This window comes from Salmo salar, chromosome 04, assembly GCF_965601325.2.
Source record: "Salmo salar chromosome 04, fSalSal1, whole genome shotgun sequence".
In the NCBI taxonomy this organism is placed as follows: domain Eukaryota; kingdom Metazoa; phylum Chordata; class Actinopteri; order Salmoniformes; family Salmonidae; genus Salmo; species Salmo salar.
Window position 1 is genome coordinate 59,354,585 of NC_138294.1, and position 11,040 is coordinate 59,365,624.

An 11,040-nucleotide genomic window follows, 5' to 3' on the forward strand; every position below is an offset into this window, starting at 1 on the left:
GATTTCTGAATGTTCTTCGCCCAGCATACACCCCTCCAACCAGACATGCTTTATCTAGTCATTTGCTGGATGCAGAGTTCAAGTGAAGGTCAAGCAAATCATAGAGAAAGCAGACTGTATTGCAATCATCTCTGATGGGTGGTCGAATGTTCGTGGGCAAGGAATAATTAACTACATCATCTCCACCCTTCAACCAGTATTCTACAAGAGCACAGACACAAGGGACAACAGACACACCGGTCTCTACATTGCAGATGATCTGAAGGCAGTCATCAATGACCTTGGACCACAGAAGGTATTTGCACTGGTGACAGACAATGCTGCGAACATGAAGGCTGCTTGGTCTAAAGTGGAGGACTCCTACCCTCACATCACACTCATTGGCTGTGCTTCTCATGCATTGAATCTGCTCCTCAAGGACATTATGGCACTAAAAATAATGGATACACTCTTCAAGAGAGCCAAGGAAATGGTTTGGTATGTGAAGGGTCATCAAGTTATAGCAGCAATCTACCTCACCAAGCAAAGTGAGCAGAATAAGAGCACCACATTGAAGCTGCCCAACAACACCCATTGGGGTGGTGTTGTCATCATGTTTGACAGTCTCCTGGAGAGGAAGGAGTCTCCAAGAAATGGCCATATCACAGTCTGCCAATATGGACAGCCCCATTAAGAGGATCCTCCTGGATGATGTATTTTGGGAGAGAGTGGTAAGAAGCCTGAAACTGCTGAAACCTATAGCAGTAGCCATTGCACTGATTGAGGGAGACAATGCCATCCTGTCTGATGTTCAAACTCTGCTTGCAGATGTAAGAGAAGAAATCTGTACTGCCCTGCCCACTTCACTGTTGCTCCAAGCAGAGGAAACTGCAGGTCTGAAATACATCAAAAAGCGTGAAGACTTCTGCCTGAAGCTGAAGACCTCCGCCACAGCGTACATGTTGGACCCCAAGTATGCTGGCAAGAGCATCCTGTCTGGTGCAGAGATCAACAAGACCTATGGTGTCATCCCTACCGTGTCTCGCCACCTTGGCCTGGATGAGGGCAAGGTTCTTGTCAGTCTGGTGAAGTACACTTCCAAGCAAGGGCTTTGGGATGGAGATGCAATATATATCCCTCCCAACATATCTCATCAGCCACCTGGTGGAAGGGACTTTGTGGATCTGAGGCTCTTTCCCCCGTTGTCTCCATCATCCTCCAAATCCCACCAACATCAGCTGTCTCAGAGCGCAACTGGTCATTGTTTGGGAACACGCACCCTAAAGCACGTGGTGGCTATCCAGGCAAATTTGAGGCTTTTTGAGAGTGACAGTGAAGATGAGACCTCAGAGTCTGATGTTCAAGAAGTGGACATTGAGGAGGTCCAGGGAGAAGACATGGAAGCCTGAGAGGAAGACAACCAAAGCTTTAGTTTCTAGACTATCATTTTACAGATGTATGTTGAAAAACGTTTTTGGGAGATGGATCATTCAATATTCCCTTTTGTTGTTCAGTGAAATCATCCCATGTTAAGAGTCAACTAATTTAATTAAAGTTCAATTCGGAACTAAATTGTTAATTTCTATTTGAAGGATTTAATAATTTGCAATTATGTCTACTTATGATAAGGTAAAATGTTTATGTTTCTGTCTCCATATGATATGGTAAATATATCCAATGCAAAAAAACATCTACATTGAAATGGTATTAATATTAATTTGCATATATTCCTGTTAATTCCCACGGAAAGTTTCCACCTCTGAATATTCCCCAAAATGTACAACCCTAGGCCTGATCACTGACAACGATGAGACAGCCTATAGGGAGAAGGTCAGAGACCTGGTAGTGTGGTGCCAGGACAACAATCTCTCCCTCAACATGATCAAGACAAAGGTGATTCCCATTCTCAATGACGGGGCTGCAGTGGAGCAGGTTGAGAGCTTCAAGTTCCTTGGTGTCCACATCACCAACAAACTATCATGGTCCAAACACACAAAGACAGTCGTGAAGAGGGCACGACAATGCCTATTCCCCCTCAAGAGACTGAAAAGATTTGGCATGGGTCCTCAGTTCCTCAAAGTTATACAGCTGCACCATCGAGAGCATCCTGACTAGTTTCATCCCCGACTCGTATGGCAACTGCTCGGCCTCCGACAGCAAGACACTACAGAGGGTAGTGTGTACAGCCCAGTACATCACTGGGGCCAAGCTTCCTGACATCCAGGACCTCTATACCAGGCGTTGTCATAGGAAGGACCTAAAAATCGCCAAAGACTCCAGCCACCCGAATCATAAACTGTTCTGTCTGCTACCAACCGACAAGCAGTACCGGAGCGTTATAGCCAAGAAGACTCGAGGCTGTAATCGCTGCCAAAGGTGCTTCAACAAAGTACTGAGTAAAGGGTCTGAATACCTATAAAATGGGATATTTCAGTTTTTTTTATATAAATTAGCAAAAATGTCTAAAAACCTGTTTTTGCTCTGTCATTATGGGATATTTTGTGTCGATTGATGAGTGGGAAAAAATGATTTAATCCATTGTAATGGGAATTTGAATGTTTGTGCTTTTACAATGACCAATTTCTGTGTTCTATTCATGTGCTGTTCTAAAAACCAATTTCTGTGTTCATGCAAGTGGCTGAATGAACGAATCCTCACTATCAGCAGCTGCAATTTGGCAGTATGCCCAGACCTTGTTTTGGGAACGAAAGATACAGTTGAAGTCGGAAGTTTACATACACTTAGTTTGGAGTCATTAAAGCTTGTTTTTCAACCACTCCACAAATGTATTGTTAACAAACTATAGCTCTGGAAAGTCGGTTAGGACATCTACTTTGTGCATGACACAAGTCATTTTTCCAACAATTCTTTACAGACAGATTTCTTCACTTATAATTCATTGTATCACAATTCCAGTGGGTCAGAAGTTTACATACACTAAGTTGACTGTGCCTTTAAACAGCTTGGAACATTCCAGAAAATTATGTCATGGCTTTAGAAGCTTCTGATAGGCTAATTGACATAATTTGAGTCAATTGGAGGTATTTCAAGGCCTACCTTCAAACTCAGTGCCTCTTTGCTTGACATCATAGGAAAATCTAAAGAAATCAGCCAAGACTTCAGAAAAAAAATTGTAGACCCCCAAAAGTCTGGTTCATCCTTGGGAGCAATTTCCAAACGCCTGAAGGTACCACGTTCATCTATACAAACAATAGTACGCAAGTATAAACACCAGGGGACCACGCAGAAGTCATAGCGCTCCCGAAGGAGACGCGTTCTGTCTCCTAGAGATGAACGTACTTTGGTGCAAAAAGTACAAATCAATCCCAGAACAACAGCAAAGGACCCTGTGAAGATGCTGGAGGAAACCGGTACAAAAGTATCTATATCCACAGTAAAACGAGTCCTAAAACGACATAACCTGAAAGGCCGCTCAGCAAGGAAGAAGCCACTGCTCCAAAACAGCCATAAAAAACACAGACAACAGTTTGCAACTGCACATGGGGACAAAGATCATACTGTTTGGAGAAATGTCCTCTGTTATGATGAAACAAAAATTGAACTGTTTGGCCATAATGACCATTGTTATGTTTGGAGGAAAAAGGGGGAGGCTTGCAAGCTGAAGAACACCATCCCAACCGTGAAGCACGGGGGTGGCAGCATCATGTTGTGGGGGTGCTTTGCTGCAGGAGGGACTGGTGCACTTCACAAAATAGATGGCATCATGAGGTGGGAAAATTATGTGGATATATTGAAGCAACATCTCAAGACATCAGTCAGGAAGTTAAAGCTTGATCGCAAATGGGTCTTCCAAATGGACAATGACCCCAAGCATACTTCCAAAGTTGTAGCAAAATGGCTTAAGGACAACAAATTCAAGGTATTGGAGTGGCCATCACAAAGCCCTGACCTCAATCCCATAGAAAAGTTGTGGGCAGAACTGAAAAAGCGTATGCGAGCAAGAAGGCCTACAAACCTGATTCAGTTACACCAGCTCTGTCAGGAGGAATGGGCCAAAATTTACCCAACTTATTTTGGGAAGCTTGTGGACGGCTACCCAAAACTTTTGACCCAAGTTAAACAATTTAAAGGCAATGCTACCAAATACTAATTCAGTGTAAACTTCTGACCCACTGGGAATGCGATGAAAGAAATAAAAGCTGAAATAAATAATTCTCTCTACTATTATCCTGACATTTCACATTCTTAAAATAAAGTGGTGATCCTAACTGACCTAAGACAGGTAATTTGTACTAGGATTAAATGTCAGGAATTGTGAAAAACTGAGTTTAAATGTATTTGGCAAAGGTGTATGTAAACTTCCGACTTCAACTGTATATGTTTCAAGGTCTCAGCTTAGAGAGAAGAAGCCTCGTGAGGTATTGGTCTGTCACATGTTATGAACCAGTATTGGTCAATCACATGAATAAAACAGAACGGTAATGATAAATTAATTATGCTTAATCATGCGAATATAACTTGTCTGTGTAAAGCTGTATATAAGACAACAGCTGGGACTGCCCAAGCAGAGCTCCTGATTGACGTGTACTATGGTGCATTAAGTTGACTTTGAGTGTTCCTGTGTAAGAATTTACACAAAAGCACTTTAGAATAAGGCTGTAACGTAATTTCTTTTTCAAAAAGTCAAGTGGTCTGTATATTTTCAGAATGCACTGTATATATACAGTGGCAAGAAAGAGTATGTGAACCCTTTGGAATTTCCTGGACTTCTGCATAAATTGGTCATAAAATATACTGCTCAAAAAAATAAAGGGAACACTTAAACAACACAATGTAACTCCAAGTCAATCACACTTCTGTGAAATCAAACTGTCCACTTAGGAAGCAACACTGATTGACAATAAATTTCACATGCTGTTGTGCAAATGGAATAGACAACAGGTGGAAATTATAGGCAATTAGCAAGACACCCCAAATAAAGGAGTGGTTCTGCAGGTGGTAACCACACACCACTTCGCAGTTCCTATGCTTCCTGGCTGATGTTTTGGTCACTTTTGAATGCTGGCGGTGCTTTCACTCTAGTGGTAGCATGAGACGGAGTCTACAACCCACACAAGTGGCTCAGGTAGTGCAGCTCATCCAGGATGGCACATCAATGCAAGCTGTGGCAAGAAGGTTTGCTGTGTCTGTCAGCGTAGTGTCCAGAGCATGGAGGCGCTACCAGGAGACAGGCCAGTACATCAGGAGACATGGAGGAGGCCGTAGGAGGGCAACAACCCAGCAGCAGGACCGCTACCTCCGCCGTTGTGCAAGGAGGAGCAGGAGGAGCACTGCCAGAGCCCTGCAAAATGACCTCCAGCAGGCCACAAATGTGCATGTGTCTGCTCAAACGGTCAGAAACAGACTCCATGAGGGTGGTATGAGGGCCCGACGTCCACAGGTGGGGGTTGTGCTTACAGCCCAACACCGTGCAGGACGTTTGGCATTTGCCAGAGAACACCAAGATTGGCAAATTCGCCACTGGCACCCTGTGCTCTTCACAGATGAAAGCAGGTTCACACTGAGCATGTGTGACAGACGTGACAGTCTGGAGACGCCGTGGAGAACGTTCTGCTGCCTGCAACATCCTCCAGCATGAACGGTTTGGCGGTGGGTCAGTCATGGTGTGGGGTGGCATTTGTTTTGGGGGGCCGCACAGCCCTCCATGTGCTCGCCAGAGGTAGCCTGACTGCCATTAGGTACCGAGATGAGATCCTCAGACCCCTTGTGAGACCATATGCTGGTGCGGTTGGCCCTGGATTCCTCCTAATGCAAGACAATGCTAGACCTCATGTGGCTGGAGTGTGTCAGCAGTTACTGCAAGAGGAAGGCATTGATGCTATGGACTGGCCCGCCCATTCCCCAGACCTGAATCAAATTGAGCACATCTGGGACATCATGTCTCGCTCCATCCACCAACGCCACGTTGCACCACAGACTGTCCAGGAGTTGGCGGATGCTTTAGTCCAGGTCTGGGAGGAGATCCCTCAGAAGACCATCCGCCACCTCATCAGGAGCATGCCCAGGTGTTGTAGGGAGGTCATACAGGCACGTGGAGGCCACACACACTACTGAGCCTCATTTTGACTTGTTTTAAGGACATTACATCAAAGTTGGATCAGCCTGTAGTGTGGTTTTCCACTTTAATTTTGAGTGTGACTCCAAATCCAGACCTCCATGGGTTGATAAATTGGATTTCCATTGATTATTTTTGTGTGATTTTGTTGTCAGCACATTCAACTATGTAAAGAAAAAAGTATTTAATAAGATTATTTCATTCATTCAGATCTAGGATGTGTTATTTTAGTGTTCCCTTTATTTTTTTGAGCAGTGTATGATCTGATCATCTAAGTCACGACAATAGACAAACATAGTGTGCTTAAACTAATAACACGCAAACAATTATACGTTTTCATGTCTTTATAGAACACACCGTGTAAACATTGACAGTGCAGGGTGGGAAAAGTATGTGAAACCTTGGATTTAATAACTGGTTGACCATCCTTTGGCAGCAATAAACTCAACCAAATGTTTTCTGTAGTTGTGGATCAGACCTGTACAACGGTCAGGAGGAATTTTGGACCATTCCTCTTTACAAAACTGTTTCAGTTCAGCAATATTCTTGGGATGTCTGGTGTGAACTGCTCTCTTGAGGTCATGCCACAGCATCTCAATCGGGTTGAGGTCAGGACTCTGACTGGGCCACTCCAGAAGGTATATTTTCTTTTGTTGAAGCCATTCTGTTGTTGATTTACTTCTGCGTTTTGAGTCGTTGTCCTGTTACATCACCCAACTTCTGCTGAGCTTCAATTCGCAGACAGACATACATTCTCCTGCATAATGTCTTGATAAACTTGTGAATTCATTTTTCCGTCGTTGATAGCAAGCTGCCCATGCCATGAGGCAGCAAAGCAGCTCCAAACCATGATGCTCCCTTCACCATACTTTACAGTTGGGATGAGGTTTTGATGTTGGTGTGCTGTGCCTTTTTTTCTCCACGCATAGTGTTGTGTGTTCCTTCCAAACAACTCAACTTTAGTTTCATCAGTCCACAGAATATTTTGCCAGTAGCGCTGTGGAACATCCAGATGCTCTTTTGAGAACTTCAGACGTACAGCAATGTTTTTTTGGGACAGCAGTGGCTTCTTCCGTGGTGTCCTCCCATGAACCCCATTCTTGAACCCCATTCTTGTTTAGTGTTTTACGTATCGTAAACTAGTCAAAAGAGATGTTAGCATGTTCCAGAGATTTCTGTAAGTCTTTAGCTGACACTCTAGGATTCTTCTTAACCTCAGTGAGCATTCTGCGCTGTGCTCTTTCAGTCATCTTTGCAGGACGGCCACTCATAGGGAGAGTAGCAACAGTGCTGAACTTTCTCCATTTATAGACAATTTGTTTTACTGTGGACTGATGAACATCAATGCTTTTAGAGATACTTTTGTAACCCTTTCCAGCTTTATGCAAGTCAACAATTCTTAATCTTGGGTCTTCTGAGATCTCTTTTGTTTGCGGCATGGTTCACATCAGGCAATACTCTTCCCAACCTACACTGTGAAATGTTTAAATGATGTATTCAATATAGAGAAAATACAATAATTTGTGTGGTATTAGTTTAAGCAGACTGTGTGTCTGTTGTTGTGACAAATGTTATGAACAATTTATGCAGAAATCCAGATAATTCCAGGGTTCACATACTTTTTCTTGCCACTGTATATATGTATAGTACCAGTCAAAAGTTTGGACACACCTACCCATTCATGGTTAATTTTTTATTTTGTAGAATAGTGAAGACATTAAAACTATGAAATAACACATATGGAATCATGTAGTAACCAAACAAGTGTTTATATTTGAGATTCTTCAAAGTAGCCACCCTTTGCCTTGATGACAGCTTTGCACACTCTTGACATTCTCTCAACCAGCTTCATTAGGTAGTCACCTGGAATACATTTCAATTAAGTATGCCTTGTTAAAAGTTCATTTGTGGAATGTATTTCCTTCTTAATGCGTTTGAGCCATCAGTTGTGTTGTGACAAGGTAGGGGTGGTATACAGAAGATAGCCTTATTAGGTAAAAGACCAAGTCCATATTATGGCAAGAACAGCTCAAATAAGCAAAGACAAAATGAGTCTATCATTAATTTAAGACATGAAGGAATGCGGAAAATGTCAAGAACTTTGAAAGTTTCGCCAAGTGCAGTCGCAAAAACCATCAAGCGCTATGATGAAACTGGCTCTCATGAGGACCGCCACAGGAAAGACCCAGAGTTACCTCTAAGTTCATTAGTTACCAGCCTCAGAAATTGGCAATTAACTGCACCTCAGATTGCACATCACAGAGTAACAGACACATCTCAACATCAACTGTTCAGCGGAGACTGCGTGAATCAGGCCTTCATGGTCGAATTACCTCAAAGAAACCATTACTAAAGGACACCAATAAGAAGAGATTTGCTTGGGCCAAGAAACACGAGCATGGTACAGATTTGCTTTGCTGGTGACAGTCAGTGATTTATTTAAAATTCAAGGCACACTTAATCAGCATGGCTATAACAGCATTCTTCAGCGATACACCATCCCAACTGGTTTGCGCTTAGAGGGACTATCATTTGTTTTTCAACAGGACAATGACCCAAAACACACCTCCAGGCTGTGTAAGGGATATTTGACCGAGAGTGATGGTGCAGCATCAGACCTGGCCTCCACAATCATCCGACCTCAACCCAATTGAGATAGTTTGGGATGAGTTGGAATGCAGAGTGAAGGAAAAGCAGCCAACAAGTGTTCGGCGTGTGTGGGAACTCCTTCAAGACTGTTGGAAAAGCAGTCCTCATGAAGCTTGAGAGTGTGCAAAGCTGTCATCAAGGCATGGGTGGCTACATTGAAGAATCTCATACATTTTTGTTTAACACTTTTTTGGTTACTACAGTACATGATTCTGTGTTATTTTATAGTTTTGATGTCTTCACTATGATTGTACAATGTAGAAAGTAGTAAAATAAAGAAAAAAACCCTTGAATGAGTAGGTGTCTAAACATTTGACTGGTACTGTAAGTACATTACATTTAAGATCAAATTCACATGAAGTTTCACATAGAACATCCCCAGAATACTGCATTGTAAATACAGCATTTATCCAATTGTTTAACTTTGTGACCTGAGGGGAGGGTTTCACAGAACAGGATCCTTTGGTAAATGTACATATAACCTAAAACTGAAATATGGATATCCATGCCATCTAGTGGCCATAAGGAATGAGACCGTGTTGGAATCCATCACTAGAACTGCAATGCATGAACAGACTGGTAAAGTAGATACAAACAGGTTCAGAGGTCTCATCCTTGAAGCAAATATGTGTGTGTGGTAATACAGGACAATGATAATCATTTAATTGCAGACATGCAGATATCTGTATTCATTGCTAGATAGAGTTAAATAATGGATATTAATTGGCGAATCCATCTGAAAACACATGTCCAGATGATCTAGTCCGTAGAACAGTGGTCAGAATAGTTCAGCGGTCAGTCAAAACACTATTTTCTCATTCCTCCTTTTGGCAGCAACACCAAAGCTTGTGCAGATATCTTTATTTTCAGGTAAACTTTCATGATCTTTTGCGTTGGCAAATAAAAAGACATACACATGAAAATAATTACCCTATATCCTTGAAATTCCCACTATGATAATGTGACTGTTTTTTTTAAATGGAACAATCCTAAGGTAAATTGTATAATCTCCCTTCGATTTGTTAATATTAATCAAGTAAATCATTAAAAAAACACATGGACATGTAAAAATATCAAAACAACTTCACATTTTGCAAGTATAATGCAGTTGCAGTCTTGGCATACATAAAATAAATGTAGTTGAAGTCAGAGTGTTCCTGTGTTACCAAGACGTTGCAGAGGACATATATACTGTAGTCAATATAATTTATTTATTATACCTTTCCCTGCTGTCTCTGTTTCAGTCCTGTCTGTAACCAGCACACTGGATCATCTAGACCAGATTCCCTTAGAGAAGGGAACCTCTGCCAACGCTGGTGTCTTGGGCCTCCCACCCCTATGGGGCGTCAGCTCCCACTCAGCCCAGTCAAAACTGGGCTTCCCCCTAACGTCAGGACAGCAGAGTCCCTGCCAATTTCATGCTTATGCACTTGTGTTTTCCTACTAGCACTGACTTTTGCTGATAACTTCTTTGAGGAAAAATGTACTTACTATGACTGTGATATGTAGTTGTCTGACCTAGGTATCTCAAGATGAATGCACTAATAGGCATCTCAAGATGAATGCACTAACTGTAAAGGTGCCTGCATGCTTCCCATCCGAAACAGTTTTATGACTTTTTTCTTTGTTTTGGTCTTTAGCAAGGTTTTTTTGGGGCTGTTCGTGCACACAAACATTTTTCGGTAGCCAAAGTTGGTAACCAAACTTTACGCTCCTTCGTCGGTGATTGGTCAACAGTAGGGATTCTTCAAGGCTGTCATTGTTAATGCTTCATGTCATTCAACTAGAGATGAATTGTTTTCATGCTAATTATTTAACTTGAGAAATACTGCACCAAACATCTTAGATGTAAAGCTGAGCAACTAAGATCTCCTCAGAAAAAAATTTCAAAATTAATGAAACATTTCTTGAGTTATCATTAATTTTGGACTATTTTGAGAAAGTGTATACTGGCTATGGCGTTTCAATATATTTTTTTAAGATCTTTATTTTTTTTACCCCTTTTTCTCCCCAATTGATAGTTACAGTCTTGTCCCATCACTGCAATTCCCATACAGACTCGGGAGAGGTGAAGGTCGAATGCCGTGTGTCCTCCGAAACACGACCCAGCCAAGGCGCTCTGCTTCTTGACACAATGCCTGCTTAACCCGGAAGCCAGCCGCACCAATGTGTCAGAGAAAACACTGTGCACCTGGCAACCGTGTCAGCGTGCATGTTCCCGGACAACCACAGAAGTCGCTAGAGCGTGATGGGACAAGGACATCCCGGCCGGCCAAACCCTCCCCTAACAGGGACAACGCTGGGCCAATTGTGCACCGCCCCATGGGTCTCCCGGT